The 24562-nt window shown below is 45.5% G+C and overlaps 1 long non-coding RNA gene across 2 annotated transcripts in view; it reads left to right on the top strand.

Annotated features, from left to right (window-relative positions):
- The window catches only part of LOC135230029 (uncharacterized), a 224350-nt gene extending 210837 nt beyond the window's left edge, over positions 1-13513 (top strand). Inside the window, exons 5-7 of one of the 2 annotated variants that reach the window (XR_010320668.1) lie at positions 6703-8799; positions 12871-12988; positions 13167-13513. This is a non-coding gene — a long non-coding RNA (uncharacterized LOC135230029). Of the gene's footprint in view, positions 1-6702; positions 8800-12870 lie in introns of both variants that reach the window. The other variant, XR_010320667.1, reaches the window with a different exon arrangement.
- Positions 13514-24562: the final 11049 nt, after the last annotated feature.

The following is a 24562-nucleotide window of genomic DNA, read 5'->3' as shown; positions in this document are numbered from 1 at the left end:
ACAAGATTAAAATGACTGTTTTTTGCATGTTTGCTGGAACCTGACTGGAAACGATCTAGGTCTGCCGTTTTCTTTGTAGGGAGATCTTGAACTACTGACCCATTTTATTTAGTGGTTAAAGGCATCTTCTGGTGCTAATTTACTTAGAAAAAATTCTGATGCATGTTCTAGGTTGCTCGAATCTCATCTTCAAATATTGATTATCAGGGCTTGTAGCCTCATGGAAGGCAATTCATCAATCCCAGATTTCCCCAAAGTCAGGCTCTGCAACTCTTCCCGGTACCAAATTCCCTCATTTAAGACTTATTTGCAAAGAGACAACAGTATGCTATCTGCGCAGTTGTTTATCCACAACCTTCTTGAGTCCATAATGTGAGGATATAGTCTTCTAATACTTTTTTTGTAATTGTTCTCTTTCTTATTTTTTTTTTTTCCGTTTTTCACTGCCAATACCCCTGCCCCCCGCCAGTCTAGTAGTTTTAAAGTTGTGCGTTTCAGGTTCAAGTCTGTAATCCAACTGAGCTTCTGTGTGTGCTGCATGTGTGCATCAAAAGAACACGCTTCTAGAAGCAGAAAGCAGGCAGTGCGACTGTTGGGTGGTTGGCGGGGGAGGGGGAGGGGAGCTGCTGCCCAGAGAGGGCGCCCGAGGGAGGCAGGAGATGTCGGGCTGCCCGCCGCAAGCCCGCAGGCTCCAAGGAGGCGGAACCCGCGTGCGCCATGAGCCTTTTGAGACAGGCCCAAGCCCACCCAGCCGGGTGCTAACCTCGCATCCGCCAGGCTTGCAGGTTCCACCAGGACTAGGGGAAGCCTAAGGCCAAGGAGGGCAAGGTCTAGGGTCTGGACCTGAGAACTGGTTCTGCCACTTGTGATCGCAGCGCTTATGCTGGAAAGGAGGGCAGGAAGCATATCGCAACGTGTGTCCTGACGATGACCCAGAAGGGGGGAGTTGTGGTCACCCACGGACTCTGGGTCTGCATATGGAGGCCCCCAGGGTGCAATTCCAGGAGCAGAAGGCAAAGCCACAGAGGCCAAAGTGCACCTCGCCGATGCTTCCCAGGGGCATTTCCCCAAATATGGGGAGCAGTCCCTCCTCTGGGCTAGGGACTTTGTTTCCTCCATTGTCATCACTGACTGTGAGCAGAATCTAGTCTATGCAGACTAATGAGGAGTTATCAAAATGAGCTCCAAACTCCGGATTTGAGTTAAGGATCATAAATTAACACAGAGAAATACGACTTTAGCAATAAGTGACTGTTTGAAGCCCAAGTTGCCTTAAAACACGGAATTTCAGTCTTTCAGCTCCTCTGCTAATCTAGTGACTAAGAACAGGATCTCACTGGAGCTCAAAGATGTGGGGCACTGGGAATACTCTGGGTCTGTCTGCTCACGGCTGATTGCCTGATCCCAGTTTTATTATACAGCTTAAATACAGACCAGAAGAGGAGTTTGGGGCTTGACACCTGACATCTTAACACCAGTTCCTGTTTCTTGAGGAAGGAAGAGGTAAAATAAATCAGCATTTACTGTGTCCTTCTCCATCCCCGGAAGTCTTCATGAAGACCCTCTCAGGTAAGGATTGACAGGGAGTGGCTTGGTTTACTATTCGACTTTGTCCTTCAGTCACTTTGTTTATGTCCTGCATGTAAACTATTATGCATTGACAGAAGCATTCTAATTCTTATGCAGAATGACTAGACCTGCTGCAGAATGACTATATTGTGCCTCCCTTGGGCACCCCTGTCTGCGCAGCACCCCCCACCCCCAACTGCCCTACCGCCTCTCTCCTGGCATTCTGCTTCTAGAAGCATGTTCTTTTGATGCAGAGATGCAGCACACACAGAATCCCAGCTGGATTACAGACTTGAACCTGAAGACCTTATGCAGAATGACTATTTATGAACCCCTAAGCTTAGTACTAAAGCAGGTACTTACTCCTCAGAGAAGGCCCTGGGGGAGGTTGATACATGCATTCCCCAGTGCTCCTGCTGCTCTAGAAGTGCCTGAAATGCCTCTCTGGGAAAGGCCTTCAGATTAGGCTCATGGCCCACGTGGGAATTCAGGCCTATTTTTCTGTTAGAACATCTCATTTCGCTCTGAAAATTTTATTATCCAGTTTATTCACCAGACATGAGTACAGACATCTCATATTTTCAAAATAATCCCATTCTCTAATACTAATTTGCCACCAAGAGTATATTCCAAAGTGTTTGCAATAGGCTAGAAAGTCTTTCCAAAGAGGGGAGTCCTGCACCATGTTGTGCAGTGACATCAGGGTTGGCATAATATGTTTACCCAGATACCTACCACTTTTTAAAAATTTTTTATTGTGCTTTATTTGAAACTTTACAGAGCAAATTACTTTCTTGTTCAGCCATTTATACACAATTGTTTTGTGACATTGGTGGCAATATTCATGATGTGTCAATATTCTCTTCTATGCTCCGGTTCCCCGTTTCCATCCGCCATGATTCCTGTTCCGTCCTGCCCTCTTTTCTGTGCTTTTGGGCAGGTTTTGTACTTTTGGTCTCATACACACGATTGAACTAAGAAACACTTTCTTCACGTGTGTTATTGTTTGTTTTATAGACCTGTCTAATCTTTGGCTGATCGGCAAACTTCAGAAGGTACTTTCGACTTTGTTGCTTTCCATAACTCCTGAAATTCCAAGTCTACCACCTGAAGAACTTCCTTAGTGTTTCATTTAGAACAAGTCTGGTGGCGATGAATTCTCTTAAGCGTCCTTCACCTGAGAATGTCAATATTTTTCCTTTACTCATGAAAGAAATAACAGCCTATAGAACACTGGGTTAATGTTTCTTTTCTTTCAGTGTTGAAAAAATGTTGTTTTCACAGCCTTTTGGCCTCCATGGCTACAGATGATGAATACAGAGTCATTCCAATTGTTTCTCCTGTGTGAGATGAGTTGTTTTCTCTCTAGCTTCTTTGAAGATATTTTCTTGGTCCTTGTTATTCCACAATTGACAGTGAGTCATTTGGGCGTAAAATTATGTGAGTTTAACTTGTTGGAGTTTGCATAGCTTGTTGAATCTGTAAGTTTATGTCTTTCAACAAATTGGGAAAGTGTTCAGCCAGTATTTCTTCAGATACTTTTTTCTACACCACATATTTTCTCCACACCTTATGGAATTCCAATAAATAAATGTTAGATATTTTTGGATTTTTTTGAGGCTCTGTTCATTTTTTTTTTCAATATTTGCTCTCTGTTTTCAGATTGGATATTTTCAATTGAACTATTTTCATCTCATTGATCCTTTTGTCTGTCAACAGCATTCCGCTGATCAAGTGAATTTTTTATCTCTATTTTTCCTGTCTAAAATTTTCATTTGTGAATGGTTTCTATGTATTTTTCTATTTTTCTAAGTTGTGCCTGTTACTTCTTTGAGCGTGGTTAAAGTAGCTTTTTAAAGTTTTTGTCTATGATTCCAAGACTATGTCTTACTTCAATCTTACAGAAAATGTTGATGTTGTTTGTTTTAGCAATCACTTGACCCAGTTATGTTCAGGCTGCAGGTTCTTTCCCAACTTCTGGATGCTGTGGCTCAGATGTCAGTTCAGATTTTGAAGACTTTGCAATGATATTTGGATGTAATCTATGGGAGTGTCACTCAGTCTGGGACCTTGTTGGTGTTCTAACCCATAATGCAGTTCTCAAAGGATTGATCTACTTCTTAGGGTCAGAGCAAAGCATATGCAACTGTGGGAGTGGAGGGGGGTATGAAAAACAACTTTATGGTATCCCTCTCTTGAGCCGCCTGGTCTCTGTCTCTCTGAGGCTGTCTGATGTCTGAGCAGCTACCTTCCTGGTCCACTGGCAAGAATGTTGGGGCTTTAATCTCTTCATTCTGCCGTGCAATTAAGTGACTGGGTCTGCCTATGAGGCCAAATAACGGTAAGATGGAGAAAATGTAACAGAGATTCCTCTATATTATTTGGTCCTTATATACTTAGGTCAGAGAGAAGGCACACTGTTTCTGGTGATACTTCCAAACAGGTATGGAGAAAAAGACATTAACAGGTCGATAGCTGCATACTAGGTGTTACGGATTAAACTCTGTCTTCCCAAAATGTATATATCAGCTTGACTAGGCCATGCTTCCCAGTATTGTGCGATTATCCACCATTTTGTCAGCTGGTGTGATTTTCCAATGTATTGTAAATCCTACCTCTATGATGTTAATGAGCGAAGATTTGAAGCAGTTATGTTAAGGAGGCAGGGCTCAATCTACAAGATTAAGTTGTGTTTTAAGTCAGTCTCTTTTGAGATATAAAAGAGAAAAGAGCAGAGAGACAGGGGGACCTCAGTACCACCAAGAAAGAAGTGTCAGGAGCAGTGCATACTTTGGACCTAGGGTCCCTGTGCTGAGAACCTTCTTGTCCAGGGGAAGATTGGTGACAAAGACCTTCCCCTAGGAGTGACAGAGAGAAAAAGTCTTCCCCTGGAATTGGCACCCTGAATTTGGACTTATAGAGCCTCCTGGACTGTGAGGGAATAATTTTCTTTGTTAAAGTCATCCATTTGTGGTATTTCTGTTACAGGAGCACTAGATATCTAAGACACTAGGTACCAGGAGATGTACATTTCCCAGCTCTTTCACTCCCAGGGCCACTATGACTAAGTAGCCATTGCCATAAATCCATGTGAGCAGACTATTCTGATTACTGCTTTGACTCTACTGTCTGTTATGGTAACCACACACACCTTGTCTTTGTTGATTGAGTGCCACCACTTGGCTGCTACCACCACGGGGTCCAGTCAACTGCATTGTAGTTAGGTGTCTTAATTCAGTTAGGGCAGTTCTCACTGTGGACTCTTACTTACATAAAATAGCAACCACAGAAGTCTTCAATAATGCTGGGGCTTGCTTCCCAAATTTGTACCTCACCGCTATGGTACAAAGAGAGCCCTCTGGGCACTCCGTGTGTGGATCTGTGGGTCCAGCCTAATAAATCCATTCTAACCTGCCAGTTTCCCTCAGCCTTTGGATACCTTCTCCTACATTATACAATGGCAGATCTGCCATTTCCACTTGATTTATTGTAGGCCACCACTTAATCCATGCTTCAGTAAACCAACCAAATAAACTATGAGATCCTTTTCTAACCTCTGAAGCTGAAACACTGAATGAAGAATCTATGCTTCCTTGGCCTATATCAATAAACTTAGACTAATCCACCTTTATGTTGCTTGCACCATTATCCCACACCCATAATAGCCATTCCCACACATATTCACCAGGTTTCTGTATGTATGTATGTATGTATTAGAAAAATCAAGCAGTTCTTTTGGAGTTTAGCATACTTTCTCCTGGGTCACACTTCATAGTTCACCTTTTGGGGCTTGTTGGGACTGAAGTCTAGGTATAGGTCTAGAAGCAAAAATGGGCAGTGGCAGTGGGATGTTCAGCCGTGTCTTATAAGACATCTGCCTAAGGTGATGCCCCAGGCAATGCCCCAGATACCACCCCAGGAGATAACTCAAACAAGACACTTCAGGCACAGCTGAGGGTAATCTCATTAGATGGAGGTGGAAGGGATAATTGTTTTACTGGGAAGGGTGCCTTAGCAGGCAAAGTTAGAGAATCTCTTCAGATGGGAGTAAGAGGTCTGGTTCTGTTAGGAAGAGCGATTCAACAGAAATTGGAGGTTCATTGTCCCCCGCTTCCTGACTGTCTGCCCATATGTCCTCATCCCAAGTTTCAGGATCCCATTTCTTCCCAATCAGTGCCCTCACTCTAACTTCAGACACCATTTGAGGCTGGATATTCAACTGGCGCTTTAATTCAGTCACTCTTATGATAAGAATCTGAGTTTATTTTTGGCAGCATTAGCCTTGTTACTATAAGAAATATGGTTTTCTTTCTGGGCACAAGTGGCAGCTTTCAGATCTTGTATGTGGTGCTTCAGCTTTGAGCCCATTTCTTTCATTCACCAGTGTGACTAGCAAAAGCAGGACTAACCAAGCAGCTTCCTTATTATTCTTATTCTGACAAAATTATAGAAAAGTATCAAATATGTAATCAGGCAGAGCCTTGTCTCTCACAAATATTTGATCCAGTGGTAGTAGTATTTTGCGTATTTCTATTGTCACCTCCCACCATGGATTAGCAATAGCCTGTTTACTACTGGAGACAGTCATCAGTGCCTTTAAGACTAGCCAGACTTGAGAATCAATTCAGAAAACTCATCCTTAAGATTTGGTTCCTCTAGAACCACAGTAGGTACCAAATGTCTTAGCCTGGGATCTCTAGAGATGCAAAACTAGTGAAGAGAATATATATATATATATATATATATATATATATATATATATGGAAACGCTAGTCGCATAATGGTTAATAGCTATAGCTGCTAACCAAAAGGTTAGCAGTTCGAATCCACCAGGCGCTCCTTGGGAACTCTGTGGGGCAGTTCTACTTTGTCCTGTAGGGTCACTATGAGTTGGAAACGACTCGATGGCAATGGGTATATATATATACACACACACACATACACACATACATATATATATGCATACATATGTTAGTTGTGGCTGTTAGATGCCATCGATCCTGTGTAAAACAGAATGAAACACCGCCTGATCCTGAACCATCCTCACAATCATTGCTATGTTTGAGCCCATTCTTGCAGCCAGTGTGCCAGTTCATGTTGTTGAGCGCCTTCCTCTTTTTTTCTGACCCTCAGCTTTTCCAAGCATGATGAGCCTCTCCTGGGACAGGTCCCTCCTGAAAATATGTCCAAGGCACGTGAGACGAAGTCTCGCCATCCTTGCTTCTAAGGTGCATTCTTGGTGTACTTCTTCCAAGATGGTTTTGTTTATTCTTCTGGCAGTCCATGGTATATTCAGTATTCTTTGCCAACACCATATTTTAAATGAATCAGTTCTTCGGTTTTCCGTATTCATTGTCTAACTTGCTCAAGCATGTGAGGTGATAGAAAATATCATGGCTTTGCTCAGGCACACCTTAGTCCTCAAAGTGACATCTTTCTTTCTCAACACTTTAAGGAGGTCTTTTGCAACAGATTTGCCCAATGCAATACATTGTTTGAATTCTTGACTGCTGCTTCTGTGGGCATTGATTATGGATTCAAGTTAAATGAAATGCTTGATGACTTCAGTATTTTCTCTGTTTATCATGGTGTTGCTTACTGGTCCAGTTGTGAGAATTTTTGTTTTCTTTATGTTGAGGTGTAATCCATACTGAAGGCTGTAGTGGTTGCTCTTCATCAGTAACTGCTTCAAGTCCTCTTTACTTTCAGCAAGCAAGGTCGTATCAGCTGCATATCATAGGTTGTTAGTGAATCTTTCTCCAAAACTAATGCCATGTTCTTGTTCTTCGAAACCAGCTTCTCAGAATGTTTGCTCAGCATACAGATTGAGTAAGTATGGTGAAAGGATACCACCATGACACATAACTTTCTGATTTTAAACCACACAGTATCCCCTTGCCCTACTCAAATGACTACCTCTTGGTCTACGTAGATATTCCGCATGAATACAGTTAAGTGTTCTGGAATTCCCATTCTTTGCTAAGCTATCCATAATTTGTCATGAGCCACACAGTTGAGTGTGCTTGTATAGGAAACAAAAACAGGTAAACATCTTACTGATATACTCTACTTTCAGCCAAGATCCATCAGACATCAGAAATGATATCCCACATTCCATGTCTTCCTCTGAATCCAGCTTGAATTTTTGGTAGTTGCCTGTCTGTGTACTGCTGCAACTGTTTTTAAATTATATTCAGCAAAATTTTTCTTGCGTGGGATGTTAATGACATTACATTGCTCGATAATTTCCACATTGCGTTGGACCACCTCTCTTTGAAATGGGTACACATATAAATCTCTTTCAGTCATTTGGTCAGGTAGCTGTCTTCCAAATATATTGGAATAGTCAAGTGAGTGCCTCCAGCACTGCGTCCCTGTGTTGAAACATCTCATTTGGTACTCCATCAGTTCCTGGAGCCGTGTTTTTTGCCAATGCCTTCAGTGCAGCTTGGAGTTCTTCCTTCAGTACCATCAGCTCTTGATCCAATCCTACCTCCTGAAATGGTTGAATGTCGACCAATTCTTTTTGGTGTATTGAGTCTGTGTATTCCTTCCGTCTTCTTTTGATGTTTCCTGTGTTGTTCGATATTTTGCCCATAGAATCCTTCCTTCAGTATTGCACCTAGAGGCTTGAATATTTCCTTCAGTTCTTTCAGCTTGAGAAATGCCAGGTGTTTTCTTCCCTTTTGGTTTTCTAACTCCAGATCTGTTCACATTATTATTATCATACTTTGTCTTCTCCAGCTTCCCTTTCAGGTATTCTGTTGAGCTCTTTTACTTTATTTTTCCTTCCATTCTCTTTAGGTACTGTACATTCAAGAGCAAGATTCAGAGTCTCTTGTGACATCCTCTTTGGTCTTTGCTTTCTTTCCTGTCTTTCTAATGACTTTTTGTTTTTTTCATATATGATGTCCTTGTTATCATCCCACAACTAATCTGGTCTTCGATCATTAGTGTGCAGTGCATCAAATCTATTCTTGAGATGGTCTCTAAATTCAGGTTTGATATACTCAAGGGCATACTTTGACTCATGGACTTGTTTTAATTTTCTTCAGCTTCTACTTGAACGTGAATATGAGCAACTGATCATCTGTTCTGCAGTCAGCCCCTGGCCTGATTCTGACTCATGGTATTGACCTTCTCCATCATCACCTTCCACAAATTTGATTCCTATCTATTCTGCCTGGAATGGTTCACGAGTATAGTCACCATTTATGTTCCTGACGAAAGGTATGTGCAATGAATAAGTCATTGGTCTTGCCAAATTCTATCAGGTAAGCTTCATTGTCATTTCTATCATCAATACCTTATTTTCCAACTGCTGATTTGTCTGCTTTGTTTTCAACTTCGCATTCTAATTACGTAATTATCAGTACATCTTGATTGATGAATGCATCACGTTTGATCAGTTTCAAACTGCGGAACTTGGTAAAAACCTTCAACTTCTTCATCTTTCACATTCATAATGTGTGTGTAAATTTGAATAATAGTCTTATTAACTGGTCTTCCTGGTAGGCCTGTGAATATTATCCTATTGTTCGTAGTGTTCTACTTCAGAAAAGATCTTGAAATGTTCTTTTTATCGATGAATATGATGCCGTTCTCTTCAGTATCTCAATCCTGGCATAGTAGAACATATCATTGTCTAGTTTAAAAGGTCCAAAACCAAGCTATTTCAGCTAACTAATGCCTTGGATTACTGACCTTTATGCATTCCATTTCATTTTTGATGACTTCCAATTTCCCTAGATTCATACTTCCTTCATTCCACGTTCTGATTATTAAAGGATATTTGCATCAGTTTCTTCTCATTATGAGTTGTGCCCCATCAGGAAACGTCATTAAAGTGGGATCTACTTTGAGGAGGTAGCTCTTCCCCACTTGTATTTTGAGTGCCTTCCAACCTAAGGGGTTATCCTCTGTCATTCCATCAGACAGTGTTCCAGTACTATTTGTAAGATTTCACTGGCCAGTTGTTTTTAGAAATAGGTCACTAGGTCCTTTTTCCTAGTCTGTCTAAATCCAGAGCTCCACTCAAACCAGTCTACCATCGGTGAACCTGGTGGTATTTGAAATACCGGTGGCATAGCTTCTAACATCACAGCAACATGCAAGCCACCACACTACAACAAACTGACAGAAGAGTGGTGGGAGTTAAAAATAAGAAGAACCAAAAAGAGTGCTTCTTCCATGTCTGCTGATTTAGAGGAACCATGAAAAATTGTCAAGTGAAGAGTGATTCAGAGAAAAACATGGGTAGAATGTGACCTAATTTCCATAAAAACAAACAAATGAATGTACTTACATGTGTCCCGGCAAAAAGAAGTGTGTAAAAGGGTACATATGTATCTTTGGACACTGGACACTTTGGGGGAGCAGGTACAATATACTTATGTGGGGATGGCTCTTATTATAACTTCTGTATACAAATCTCTGTTGTTAAATGTGTTATAAGAATGTAAAACCTTTTAAAGTTTAATAACATCATACGTGTATGTGTGTGTATTTGAAACTTTTTTTTTTTTTTTTTACTATTTTATATATGTGTTTTTTAGTTATCTAGTGTGGCTATAGCAGAGATAGCACAAGTGGATGGCTTTAACAAACAGAAACTTATTCTCTCACAGTTTAAGAAGCAAGAAGTTTGAAGTCAGGGCGCCAGCTCTAAGAGAAAGCTTTCTCTCTTTGTGGCTCTGGGGGAAAGTCCTTGTCATCCATCTTCCCCTGGCCTAGGAAATTCTCAGTGCCTGGACGCTGGGTCAAAAGGACATGCTCCACTCCAGGCACTTCTTCCTTGGTGGTATGAGGTCCCTCTCATTTCTGCTCACTTTTCTCTTTGTATCTCAAAAGAGACTGATTCAAGACTCACCCTAATCCTGCAGATTGTGTCCTCCCTCATTAACCTAACTGCCTCTAATCCTGCCTCATTAACATCACAGAGGTTGGAATTTACAACACATAAGTAATCACATCAGATCACAAAATGCAGGACAACCACACAATACTGGGAATCATGGCCTGGCCAGGTTGACACACATTTTGGGGGACACTATTCAATCCATAACAATAGAGAAAACACTGTCTTCAATGCCAGATTCAGAGACTTTTATCCATCTATGAAGGGCAAACACAGAAATTGAACAAAATTCAGACCAGCGAATTATTGCTTGCTCTTGTAACTAATGACTTCTTCTGGTCTCTATGCCTCGAAATGGCCAAAAAGAATTCTGAGGATTAATTCAGTTATTGCTAAAACATCTACTGAATTTGCATGTCTACAGGTAAGGAAGAATGCTTGACACCGTGTGTGATTCATTAAGTAACACAGGGACCCTTAGACTATTGTTCTCCTTCTCTGATATGCCACTATCACCTTCTCCCCTTGTTGCTCTCCTGAAAAACCCACACTTGTATATTCTAGGCTTTTTTTCAGGATTGAATTTGCAGGAAGTTAAAGATATATCTTTGAAAGATAAAGAAGACTTTGGCCACATTGTCTTTAGACAGTCGAACTTCCCAGCCAACCTCTGTGCAGGATGGGAATTCACAATCCCTCCTACTCAGTACCTCTGAGCAGGACGGGATTTCTGTTTCATTATCAGGCGACTGTGGAATTCACCCGTCTTCAGAAAACTTACTTTCCTTTGCCTCAAACTGTCCCTCTCAGGATCTGTCACGGTCACTCTGAGAAATTCACATGGGCAGCCTGTATGGAAGTGCCCATCCTAGAGGCCCTGCCCTCCCTTCCTTGCTCCACAGGGCTTCCTCTGACACTTGGGGTCGCATCTCCCAGGGAGTACACACCTCTGGCACTTTCAGGGATTCCCAGGCCCTGGGATACTGTGGATGGGACTTGGAACTCAATCTGTTTCTTCCCATCCTCACCTTTGGTTATCTGTGTTCTGTCTTCACCAGATTTAGGAGGCCTTGTCTTCTCTTTGCTCGTTTCATCTCAGTCAGGCTTTTCTATTCCAACTCTCTGATCTCAGAACAGATCAGGTTAGACCACAGAAAAGAGAAAGACCAAGCAAACATCACTGATCTGTGCAGAAGCTGCTGAGAAGGGATTCGATTCTCATTGGTTTAGGGTTTTATGCCCACTGCTCACCGGCAGGCAGGTTCCCCCCAGAGTCTGGCTTCTGTCTGGTACCTTGTACTACAAAGAACTCAGTGACCAGCCCACCTTCACAATCACACCTCCCTTAGAGCTATCTTTGCAGAGGCTCTTTCTCAGACTTCCATGTCCCACTGAAATCCTATTTCTCTTTCCTTACAAACATTATGCTCATTCTCAGGGCCCTGAGACCTCATCTGCAGATGAGTCTTGTCCTCTTCTCTCCTTGGCGGGGGAAGCTTTTGAGTGGACCTCATGTCTTCGGACAGCTATCCTGGGGCTTCTTCCACCCTGGTGCCGTAGGGCTGCATCTCTCTTTGTACTAGAAGGGGTGTGGAAGGGGCACAAGGCTAAAAGAGGATGGATTTTCCAGGTGAGGTGGGTTTAAGAAGCTTGAATGAACTTCTTCCCTGAAGAGTACATATTTTGCAGTCCAGACATCCTGCTTCTCTCAGTCTAAGAGTCCTAGCACGTCTTCAGGTGCTTTCTCCTTTGACCTTGAGGCCATGCCTGCACCCTCTGCAGCCAGGTCTCCGACATGTGTAGCAGCACCAGTAGGTGTGGTAGCCTCTTCAGCCCCTGTCTCCTCCTCCAGATGCTCCTGGAGGTGCCTGGCTCTTCTTGCCAGGACTCCAGGATGCTGACCAGGGACTCAGTGTTGGTTAAAGGATGTCGGCCAGTGACCACGTGTCCTCATTTCCTTTGAAGGCTTAGGCTAGTTGCCTGGGCAGAAGACAGCCAAGGTCAGTCTGAGCCTAGACACCTAGTGACCGACCTGTGACACTGCAGCGAGTGATAGATGTTAATTTCCATACTCAGGTATCCGCAGGTGGTGGATTCAGAGTGGTCGGAGGAGAAGTGTAACTAGAGATAACACACTCATGAGGGCACGGGCCAAAGGTCAGGGAAAATAGCTGAGGTCGTGGAGCTCTAGCGGAGCCAGTGTAGGGCCCAGGCCTCCCTCCTGTATGTGGCAAAGAGGCGATCCGTGTGCCGCCTTCTGCAGACTCTGGACTGCTGGGGCCCTGGTTGCCCAGAATTCGGCGTTGTCTTTGGAGAAGTGACGCGCATGCAGTGTGCCACCGGGGGCTGTGGCCCAGCAGAAAGAAGCAAAATCTTGACAATGGGGGCTTCAGTTGACTTTGCCTGTGCTCTCCTTTGGCTGAGTGACATCGTGTGTTTCCTAGCAGGTGAAGGCATTCGTGGAGAGAGCCGATTTCCATGCGTGCAGCAAAGTGTGTGCTGAGAGGATGAGTCGCTGGAGACCGGGGTGAACTCTTCAGACCCAGGATAGGCCTCTGGCAGGTATGTGTCAATGTTTTCTGCCCATGGCACTCACCCGGGTATTTGCATAGAATGTCATCAGTGGAATTAGTAGTCTCCGGAGAGGCTGCCACATGTCAACAAGCTTCACCTGGCCAGAGTACACCCGTGATGTAGCTCCCCAATCAGTCACCTTCCCCCTTTGCTCTTTCGTCTCTAGGCACTCTATCAGGCACTCCAAGCTGTGAAGTGACTCAGGGAGAGAAGGAAGAGATTTCAGAGAATGAACACATACAGAGAGAGAGGCAAGAGATGCTGAGTGAGGATGTCTTGCGTACTGATATCCTGAGGAAAGTGGGAAAATTGGACCCTGGCCTGCTCTGCCAATGCCGTGAAGCAGTCCGCACCAGGGGCTCCCTTGTGCCTGCGTAGCCTTTCCCAGGGTGTGCTCAAATCCTGTGGCCACTAGGTGTCCTAGGTCATAATGGAGGGCCCTGTGTCATCTGCCTGGCGGGCCAGATCTCTGCCATTGGCTCAGTCTTGTCACCGGGCCCATCATAAGCTCCGCCTACTCTTCCGGTGGTGGGACTGTCTCCATGGTGATGGCAAAGGAGCCTTAGTCCCGCCCACCTGGCCTTGACTTCACCTAGCTGGCCTGCTGACCCTCACTCAGACCTCTGTGTTGATAAAAATTAATGTCGGCCAGTGCCCAGGTGTCAGCATCTGGGATAAAGGATTCCGGACCTTGCCTGGGGCAGAAGGCAGCCTAGGTCAGCTGGTACCTGGAAGTCTAGTGACTCGTGACACTGCTGCCAGTGACAGACAAATGGTGACTCCCACACTCACATATCCCCTGGTGGCAGAATGCTAGTGATGGGTGGAGAAACATGGCTCCGGAGCACACGTTCAGTCGGGCACCGGCCAAATGCCAGGGCCAGGAGTGGACGTCGTGGAGCTGCATGGCGAGCCAGTGAAGGGCCCAAGGATTTCTCCAATGAGGCAAAATGCAGATCAAGCCAAGGAACATAAAGATAAAGCAGCTGAAGAAATTAAAAAGGTTACTCAAGAACATAGTTAAAAATTTAATAAGCTGCAAGAAACCATAGAGAGACTGCAGTCAGAGATTCAGAAGATTAACAATAAAATTACAGAGTTAGAAAACTCAATAGAAAGTAAGAAGAGCACAACTGAGGAATTGGAAGGCAGAATTACTGAGATTGAAGATGAAACTCTTGGGACTAATATATTTGAAGAGAAAGCAGATAAAAGAAATTTAAATGAAGAAATCCAAAGAATCATGTGGGACTTTATCAAGAGAAATAACTATGAGTGATTTCAGTACCAGAACAGGGAGGGCTAACAGAAAATACAAAGGGAACTGTTGAAGATTTGTTGGCAGAAAACTTCCATGATATCATGAAAGATGCTCATCGAATTCCACATAAGGTAGATCTCAAAAGAAAGTGACCGAGACACATAATAATCAAACTTGCCAAAATCAAATATAGAGAGAATTTTAAGAGAGGCTAGGGATAAAGGAAGTCACCAACAAAGGAGAGTAAATAATAAAAAACTTGGACTACTCAGCAGAAATCATGCAGGCAAGAAGGCAAAGGGATGACTTACACAAAATATTGAAGGAAAAAAATTGCCAGCCAGGAATCAAACCATAACCCTGGCCCTCTGGCCTTCGGGCCCTCTGGCCTTAGCCCTCTAACTCTAGCCCCTAAGCCCTGAGCCCCAAAGCCCCTAAGACCCTAAGCCCTTAGGTCCTAACCCCCAAGGCCCTAAACTCTAACCCTAACCCAAACCCTAACCCCTATAGCCTAAACTCTACAACCTAAACACCTACACCCCAAAACACTACACATCAAAACCCTACACACTAAACCCTATACTCTAAGCCTCAAACCCTAAACCCAAACCTCAAATCCCAAACCCTAAACCTAACCGTAAACCCTAAACCCTAACACCTAACCCTAACCCCTAACCACCCTAACCCTAATGACCCTAACCCTAACCCTCGAACCCTAACCCTCTAACGCTAACATGAAACCCTAATCCGAAACCCTAACCCTCTAACTCTAACCTCTAACCCTAGCCCTAATCCTAACCCCAACCTCCAAACCTAACCCCAAACCCTAAACCTCAAATCCCTAGCCCTAAACCTAAGAATGAGCCTAAGCCTAACCCTATCACTTAACTCTAAACCCTAAACCATAACACTTAAAACCCTAACACGCAAAACCCTAACACCCTTAGCCCTAACACATTTAACCCTAACACCCTAAACGCCACAACCCTAAACACTAACACCCTTAACCCCAACCCCTAACCCCTAAACCCTAAACTTAAACACTAAACCGTCTAACCCTCTAACCCTAATACCCTAAACCCTAACCCCAGCCCCCAGCCTTAACGCTCACTCTAAGCCTTAAACCTTAAGCCCTAAACCCTAGGCTCTAAGCCCTAAGCCCTAAACTCTAAATCCTAAAACCCTAAACTCTAAGCCCTAAGCCTAACCCTCTAATCCTAAACCCTAAAACCTTACCCCAAACCCATCCCAAACCCCTAAACCTGAACCCCTAAGCCCTAGCCCTAACCCCTAACCCTAATCCTCTAACCCTAACTCTCTAACCCTAACCACAACACCAACCCCAACCTCTGAACCCTGAAACCCTAACCCCCTAACCCCAAGCTTCTGAACCCTAAGCCTAAACCCTCTAACCCTAAACCCTAACCTTCACCCCCTCACACCCTCACCTTCTCACTCCCTCACTCTAATCTTCTCAACTTCTAACCCCCTCACCTTCTAACCCCTCACCCTCTAACTCCCTCAATCTCTAACCCCCAACCCTCTAGACCCCAACCCTCTAACACCGACCCTCTAACCCCAAACCACATATCCCAAACAAACCCAACACCAACCCCAATCCTAAACCTAAACCCTAACCCCTAAAACCTAACCCAAACCCTAACGACTAAACCCCAAAACCCTAAACCCCAAACTGCAACCCCTAACACCTAACCTGTAATTCCAAACTCTAACCTCAAACCCTAAACCTAACCCTAACACCTAACCCCAACCAAAAAACCCTAACCCTAAACTCTAACCCCAAACCCTAACGACCCTAACTCTAACAACCCTAACCCTAACATCCCTAACCCCAAACCCTAACCCTTTTTGTTAGCAGCTGTAGCACTTAACCACTAGCCACCAGGGTTTCCATGAGCAGTCACAGGAATAGACATATGCACACCCGTGTTCACTGCAACATTATTCACAGTAGCAAAAAGATGGAAACAACCTAAGTGCTCGTCCACAGAGGAATGGATAAACAAACTACGGTACGTACACACAGTGGAACACTACACGACAATAAAGACCAATGATGAATCTCCGAAACATCTCACACCATGGATGAATCTGGGGCGCATCACACTAAGTCAATCACAAAACGACATATACAGTAAGAGACCACTATCATAAAAACTCCTGAAAACATTTATGCACAGAAACAATCCTTGATGTTCACCAGGGAGACGAAGAGCGGGTAGAGAAAAGCCAACTAAACAATAACCAAAAAAACCAAACCCACTGCTGTCGAGTCAATTCCAGCTCATAGTGACCCTACAGGACAGATTAGAACTGCCCCATAGAGTTTCCAAGGAGTGCCTGGTGGATTCGAACTGCAGACCTTTGGTTAGCACCGGTGGCTCTTAACCACTACGCCATCAGGGTTTCCAACCAAACAACAGATCGGTGGTAACTCTGGCAAAGGAAAGACGGTACACAAGACTGGGGAATCAACCTCAGCCTCACTCTAACCCTAACCCTAAACCAATTGTGCCCGAGCCTAGTAACCCCAGCCCTAACCCCAACCCCCAACCACCTAAAACCTATACCCCTAAACCTAACTCCCAAACCTCTAACCCCCCAACCTGAACCCCTAACACCAAACCCTAACCCCTAACCCTAATCCTCTAACCCTTCTGCATCTCTGGGCCTCTCGACTCTCCGTCTATTTTCTTCCTCCAAATCCTACTAACACTCAGTGGAATTTTGAAGTTTGAGCTGTGCTTTGCTTCTTGTTGTCTCCATCGGTCCCATCAAGGCACTGCATCATTTGCTCTGCTTCACTATTCAGTTCCAAAACCATGCCTTAGAATTGCCTGACACTGAACTTCAGCGATTCGGTGCAAGGCCGCGAGAGGGCGCGCGCACCGCCGGTTCTGTTCTGCCCACCAGACCCTCTGAGCATGGGAACCTCCTGGACCTAAGCCGGGACTGACCTGGGTACTGCTGCAGTGGCGACAGCAGAAGCTTTTCTTCCCGAGGGACCCAAGGCCCCAGGGCGCTCTCTCAATACTCCCATTAATGCTATGATTATCCTAACCCACTCCTTCTGCGCGCCCTAGTGGGTCCTCTACCAGGCCCAGCCTTCATGACCCGCACCCCCCCGCCGTGGTCACGTAGAGGAACCTGCAGGGCTGCACCCTCCCCGCCCAAGCTCTGCCCCTCCATACCCTGATGCCCTGCAGGCCTCTACTAGGTCCCCGCCCAGGGGAGAGTTGTCGCCCCGCACGGGTGGGGGGACACGAGGGAACATTCGGAAACCACCCCCAGGCACGAAGCCGACTGCCCGATTGCCGGTATTGAGACCATGTGAGCAGGGCTGCCCCGCCAACTGGAGCCTGCAGGACATCACTCACGTTTGTCAGCTTCTCACCGCCCTCTGGGCTCGGGGTCCCAGAGCAGCCAATCCCCCGGGGGGGAGGGGCGGTCCGTCCGCAGGTGCTGGAAGATCGGGTTGGTGCCCATGGCCGGAGCACTTAAAACCCTTAGAAACCCTCATAAACCGTCAGCTCCAGACCTTCAAATGTCAGCCTGAGAGACACCTAATCTCCAACCTAAAAAAAAAAACAAAACACACCCGTTGCCATCCAGTCAATTCTGACTCATAGCGACCCTATAGGACAGAGTAGAACTGCCCCACAGTTTCCAAGGAGCACCTGGTGGATTCAAACTGCCAACCTTTTGACTAGCAGCCTTAGCACGTAACCACTATGCCACCAGGGTAACCCACTAAACCTACTGCCACCAGGGTAGAGGCTCCAAATCCCGCCAGTGTGAGGAACCCTCAAATCCCCTCAGCACCAGAGACCGCGTCCACAGCGACCGGTACACAGCGCTGCACAAACATTTAAGTTAACAAATGACCTGGTTGCTCAGGACCCCTTCCTGCTACCCCCACCCCCGCCACCCAGAGGGGGAGCGGGACCCGGCATCCACACTGTTAACACACACTGAATCGCTGCTTCCACAAGGAGTAGGGTCCCTGCGCTGCTCCACAGATTCCCAGGACCCCTTCCTTTCCCGGTGGGGCCGCGCCGACGCCCCAGCCCCGAGAGTAGACCGGCCGGGCGCGGGCGCGGGGTGCCTCAGCCTCCCAGGCACAGCGCCCAAGACAGTAAGGGGCAGCAGGGCCTTGGGCGGGGGATCCCTCTGTCCCCTGTCCGTGGCACCCTACGGAGTCTGGTGGGGGTGGGAGGAGGAATGGGGGCGAGTGCCCCGCCCTCAGTCTGGAATCTCACCGCCCCGGGCGAACTCTGGGCCTTGGTTCCCCCCCTGGCACAGGGAGCAGGTGGGGGGCGGGGTGGGCAGGCCCCCATCCTCCAGCTTGACCCGCAAACCCGCCCCGGGCAGAGTAGGGACCTGGGTGCAGCCCTGGACACGGCCTTTCTCCCCAAGCCCTTCAAGCCCCCAGGCCCGAGGGCACTCCGCAGCTGGATCCCGCGGCTGGACCCACACCCCCCGCCGCAAATCCATTGGAATGCAAATTTCGCGGACCAGCTGCATCTCCCGGGCCAGAGGCTCCCTCTCGCAGCCCTTAGAGTGGCTGCGTCCGCCGGCCCCCGCGCAGCGTCCGCCCCTGGGGATCACTCGGGATGGGGTACGCTGGAGGGGGCAACGCAAGCTGCTAACCCAACGTCCAGACTCTCCAACCTCTGGAGGCCACGGGGTGCTGGGACTGGGACTCGCCCTCCTGGCGCCTTCCTTCCACACCTTCGAGGGGCCGGGCTTGTTCAGTCTGGGAGCAGGTCCCTCCAGCCAGGTGTCGGAGTTTCATACCTTTCAGAGAACACGGCAGGGAAAGCAGCACGAACAGCATCCTCTCTAAGGCGCGCCATCCGGCCCGGGCCCCTCACCACCCGTCCCAGCGCTTCCGGGAGTAACTGGCTGGACGGCGAGGAACATGGCTGCCGGCCCCGCCCAGCGGCCCGGGTGCGGGGCGGGCGTGGGGGAGTTGGGCCTCCAGAGGGGAGGGTGGGGTCTAGAAGCAAGGACAAGGCCTAGGTGTACGGGGTGAGGAGGCGAAAGACGTCAGGAGAGGGCCCTCTCCAGCGCAGAGTATTGGAGGTGCAACGGTTAAGTGCTTGGCTAACTGAAAGGTGGGCCGTTGGAACCCACCAGCTCAGGGGTTGAAAAGATCTGGAGATGGGCTCCCATAAAGATTCTAACCAAACAAAATCCAAACCAGTTGCTGTTGAATCAATTCCGACTCATAGTGACCCTATAGGGCAGAGCAGAACTGCCCCACAGGGTGTCTAAGACTATAAGTCTTTACCGAAGCAGACTGCCATGTCTTTCTGCAAAGAACCAACTGGTAGATTCGAACTGTCCACCCTTTGGTTAGCGGCCAAGCTCTTAACCACGGGGCCACCAGGGCTGTGCCATAAAGACTGCAACCTAGGAAACCTTGTGAGGCAGTTCTAAGTTGTCATACAGGGTTGATATGAGTCAGAATCTCTTGATGGCACACAACCATGATTGTACTAAGAAAAATTCCTCCAAGCAGCTGTCTACATGACCCCTGAAGCACGCATGCATGCACGCTATCAAAGCAGTGCGGCCAAAGACAGGAAATTGGAATAGAGACATTATAGAGTGGACAGTGAAAAGTGATTTCTGAGGGGCATGCAGCTCAAGCGGAGGAGGTAGCATACAACTAAATGCCCTTCTCCTTCTATTGTTCAATGGTCTTGAGAAAGAATGTGTCCCAGGAATTAACTGTAGCCCAGGAGAACTTGAAGACAGCAAATACAGAGGACCGGTCAGGATGCTTCTGCAGTGGTCAGGGTGAGGAGTGATGGTGGTAGTGCAGGTGGGAACAGTGGGCAGGCTTGAGGTGTACTTTGGAGCTTGAGCTGCCAAGAATTGCTGGTGGATCAGATGTATGGGATGAGGGGAACGGAGAATCAAAGGTGACTTCTAGAATTCAGGCTACCATGAGAGCATGATCACCAGAGCCATTCTCTACCATGTGGAAAACCATGGAGGAACAAACTTGAGAAAATGACCAAAAGATTTTTTCTGGACATGTTAGATTTGGATGTCTGAGGTCATCCAAGTGTGGAGAACAGTTCCCAGCTGTGGATACCACTCAGAGGTAGAGTACTTTTCTGGGTTCTAAGAATTTGGAGATCAGCCTATAGCTGATTTGAAAGCCACTGGTGGTGCGATGATAATGCATTTGGGTGCTACCAAAAGGTCTGCAGTTTGAATCTACCAGTCGCTCCTTGGAAACCCTGTGGGGAAGCTCTACTCTGTCCTGTAGGGTCCCTATGAGTCAGAATCCACTCGATAGCGACTTTGTTTTGTTTTGTTTTAATACTAAGCTCAGAAAAGTTGTGTGTCAGGGTTGTATTTTTTCACAATACTTATTCAAGCAGTTCGAATCTACCAGCCACTCCTTGGAAACCCTATGGGTCAATTCTACTCTGTCCTTTAGGGTCACTATGAGATAGAATCGACTCAACAGCAATGAACTTAGTCTTAGAGGAGCTCTTTGTCTGTCAAAGCTGAGAGTTTTACTTCATACTTTTTAAAACTGCCATGTCTCATGTTACGTGGCTACCCTTACAGGAGCATTTTTGGTGCTAACTTGACTTGTTCTTGGTGAAGGGCTCTGTATTCATTTTCTAGGGCTGCCATAGTAAATTACCAAAAACTCAGTGTCTTTAAAAAAACATATAATCCAAACAGTCCAAGAAGCTGGACTATATGAAGAAGAAGGGGCATCAGGATAGGACGAAGACTCATTAACAGCCTAGACATGCAGATGACACAACCTTGCTTACTGAAAGTGAAGAGGACTTGAAGCACTTACTGATGAGGATCAAAGACTTCAGCCTTCAGTATGGATTACACTTCAACATAAAGAAAACAAAAATCCTCACAACTGGAACAATAAAAAAAATCACAGTAAACAGACAAAATACTGAAATCATCAAGGATTTCATTTTACTTGGATCCACAATCAACACCCATGGAAGCAGCCGTCAAGAAATCAAACGACATATTTTATTGGGCAAATCTGCTACAAAAGACCTCTTTAAAGTGTTAAAAATCGAAGATGTCACTTTGAGGACTAAGGTGTGCCTGAACCAAGCCATGATATTTTCAGTCGCCTCATGTGCAGCTAAAGCTGGACAATGAATAAGGAAGGCAAAAGAACTGAAACTTGAATTATGTTGCTGGTGAAGAATAATGAATATGCCATGGACTGCTAGAAGAATGAACACACCTGTCTTGGAAGAAGTACAGCCAGAATGCTCCTTAGAAAGGTGGGTGGCAAGACTTGGTCTCACGTCCTCTGGACATATTATCAGGAGGAATCAGTCCCTGGAAAAAGACATCGTGCTTGGTAAAGTAGAGGGTCAGTGAAAAGGACAAAGATCCTCAATGAGACAGATTGAGACGGTGGCTGCAACAGTGGGCTCAAACATCGCAATGAGAAAGGCCCAGGGCTGGGCACTGTTTCGTTCTGTTGTACACAGGGTCGCTATGAGTTGGAACTGACCCAACAGCACCTAACAACAACATCATAAACTCACTAGATCTCCTGGGGATAGAATGTCATATTCACTGTAGAAAAATAGAGTTTCTTTGTTTGTTTGTTTACCATATTTACTAATACTATCACTTACATTTGATAACTTCCACAGTCTGTTGGATCGCTTTTCTTTGGAATGGATACAAACGTGCATCTCTTGCAGTCTGTTGGCCAGGTAGCTAGCTTCCAAATTTCTTTGCATGGTGGAGTGGGCATGAACAGTGCTGCATCTGTTTGTTGAACCAACTCAGTGGGTATTCTGTCAGCTCCTGGAGCCTTGTTTTTCGCCAGTGCCTTCAGTGTAGCTTGGACTTCTTCCTTCACTACTACCAGTTCTTCATCATGTGCCACCTCATGAAACGACTGAAAGTTGACCATTTCTTTTGGTACTGTGACTCTGTGTATTCTTTGCATCTTTTGTGTGTGTGTGCTTTAAGTGAAACTTTACAAATCAAGTCAGTCTCTCATACAAAAATTTGTATACAGCTTGCTATGTACTCCTAGTTCCTCTCCCACCAATGAGACAGCACACTCCTTCTCTCAGCCCTGTATTCCCCGTGTCCATTCAGCCACTTTCTGTCCCCCTCTGCCTTCTCATCTCCCCTCCAAACGGGAGCTGCCCACATAGTCTCATGTGTCCACTTGAGACCAGAAGGTCACTCCTCACCACTATCATTTTCTATCGTATAATCCAGTCCAATCCCTGTCTGAAGAGTTGGCTTTGGGAATGGTTCCAGTCTTGGGCCAACAGAAGGTCTGGGGACCATGACCTCCAGGGTTCCTCTAGTCTCAGTCAGATGATTAAGTCTGATTTTTTTATGGGACTTTGAGGTCTGCATCTCACTGCTCTCGTGCTCCGTCAGGGATGCTCTGTTTCGTTCCCTGTCGGGGCAGTCTTCGGTTGTAGACGGGCACCATCTAGTTCTTCCGGTCTCAGGCTGATGTAGTCTTGGATTTACGTGGCCATTTCTGTCTTTTGGACTCATAATTACCTTGTATCTTTGGTGTTCTTCATTCTCCTTTGCTCCAGGTGGGTTGAGACCAATTGATGCATCTTAGATGGCTGCTTGATAGTGTTTTTAAGACTGCAGATGCCACTCACCAAAGTGGGATGCAGAATGTTTTCTTAATAGATTTTATTATGTCAATTGACCTAGATGTCCCCTGAAAACATGGTCCCCCAACTGCTGCCCCTGCTACTCTGGCCTTTGGAGCTTTTGGTTTATTCAGGAAACTGCTTTTGGTTTAGTCCAGTTATGCTGACCTCTCCTTTATTGTATGTTGTCTTTCCCTTCACCTAAAATAGTTCTTGTCTACTATCTAATTTGCGAATATCCTTCTGCCTCCCTTTCTCCCCACCCTCATAACCATCAAAGAATATTTTCTTCTCTGTTTAAACTATTTCTTGAGTTCTTATAATAGAGGTCTCATACAATATTCGTCCTTTTGCAACTGACTAATTTCACTCAGCATAATGCCCTCCAGATTCCTCCAAGCTATGAAATATTTCACGGATTCATCATTGTTCTTGATCTATGTGAAGTATTCCATCGTGTGAATGTACCAAAATTTATTTATCCATTCATCTGTTGATGGGCACCTTGGTTACTTCCATCTTTCTGCTATTGTAAACAGTGCTGCAATGAACATGGTTGTGCATATATCTGTTCATATAAAGGCTCTTATTTCTCTAAGATATATTCCAAGGAGTGGGATTGCCATATCCTATGGTAGTTCTATTGCTAGCTTTTTAAGGAAGTGCCAGATTGATTTCCAAAGTGGCTGCACCATTTTAAATTCCCACCAGCAGTGAATAAGTGTTCCAGTCTCTCTACAACCTCTCCAACATTTATTATTTTGTGATTTGGGATTAATGGCAGCCTTGTTGGAGTGAGATGGTATCTCATTGTAGTTTTGATTTACATTTCTCTAACGGCTAATGATTATGAGCATTTCCTCATGTATCTGTTACCTGCCTGAATGTCTTCTTCGTTGAAGCACCTGTTCCTATCCTTTGCCCATTTTTAAAATGGATTATTTGTCTTTTTGTTATTGAGTTTTTGCAATATCATGTAGATTTTAGAGTTCAGATGCTGATCGGAAATGTTATAGCTCAAAACTGTTTCCCAGTCTGTCGGTAATCAGTTTACTCTTCTGGTGAAGACTTTGGATGAGCATAAGTGTTTGATTTTTAGGAGTTATCTAATTTCTCTTTGGGTACTTGTACATTGTTAGTAATGTTTTTGTTACAGTCCCACCCTAATCCTCTTTAACATAAAATTACAATCACAAAATGGAGGACAGCTACAGAACACTGGGAATCATGGCCTAACCACCTTGATACACACATTTCGGGGGGGACATAATACAATCCATGACATCCACCTTTTAGTATATTTTGGGGACTGGCTCTTTTAGTCAGAAACAGGTTGAATAAAAGTGCTTACTTACCAGCAGTTTCCCAGCAGTGTTGGTGACGGATCCCCAGTTGGATACACACAATCACACTGACTGCATTTGCGGTGCCTCAGCAAGTCCCACTTGCCTTCATAACACTGATCTCTAGAACAAAACACAGCTCTGTAAGCAAGTCAATTGAAAATAAAGGCATTGGATATTGAACATCACTAAAGACATAAGTGCATATTGGTTCTGTGCTGGTTGCCGGAATCTAATTCTCTTAATTAATTCATATTTTTTGTAGATATTTTTCTTGCTC

Source organism: Loxodonta africana, unplaced genomic scaffold, assembly GCF_030014295.1.
Source record: "Loxodonta africana isolate mLoxAfr1 unplaced genomic scaffold, mLoxAfr1.hap2 scaffold_73, whole genome shotgun sequence".
In the NCBI taxonomy this organism is placed as follows: domain Eukaryota; kingdom Metazoa; phylum Chordata; class Mammalia; order Proboscidea; family Elephantidae; genus Loxodonta; species Loxodonta africana.
The sequence above is the reverse complement of the archived record's forward strand: the minus strand, read 5'-3'. Positions and strand labels throughout refer to the sequence as shown.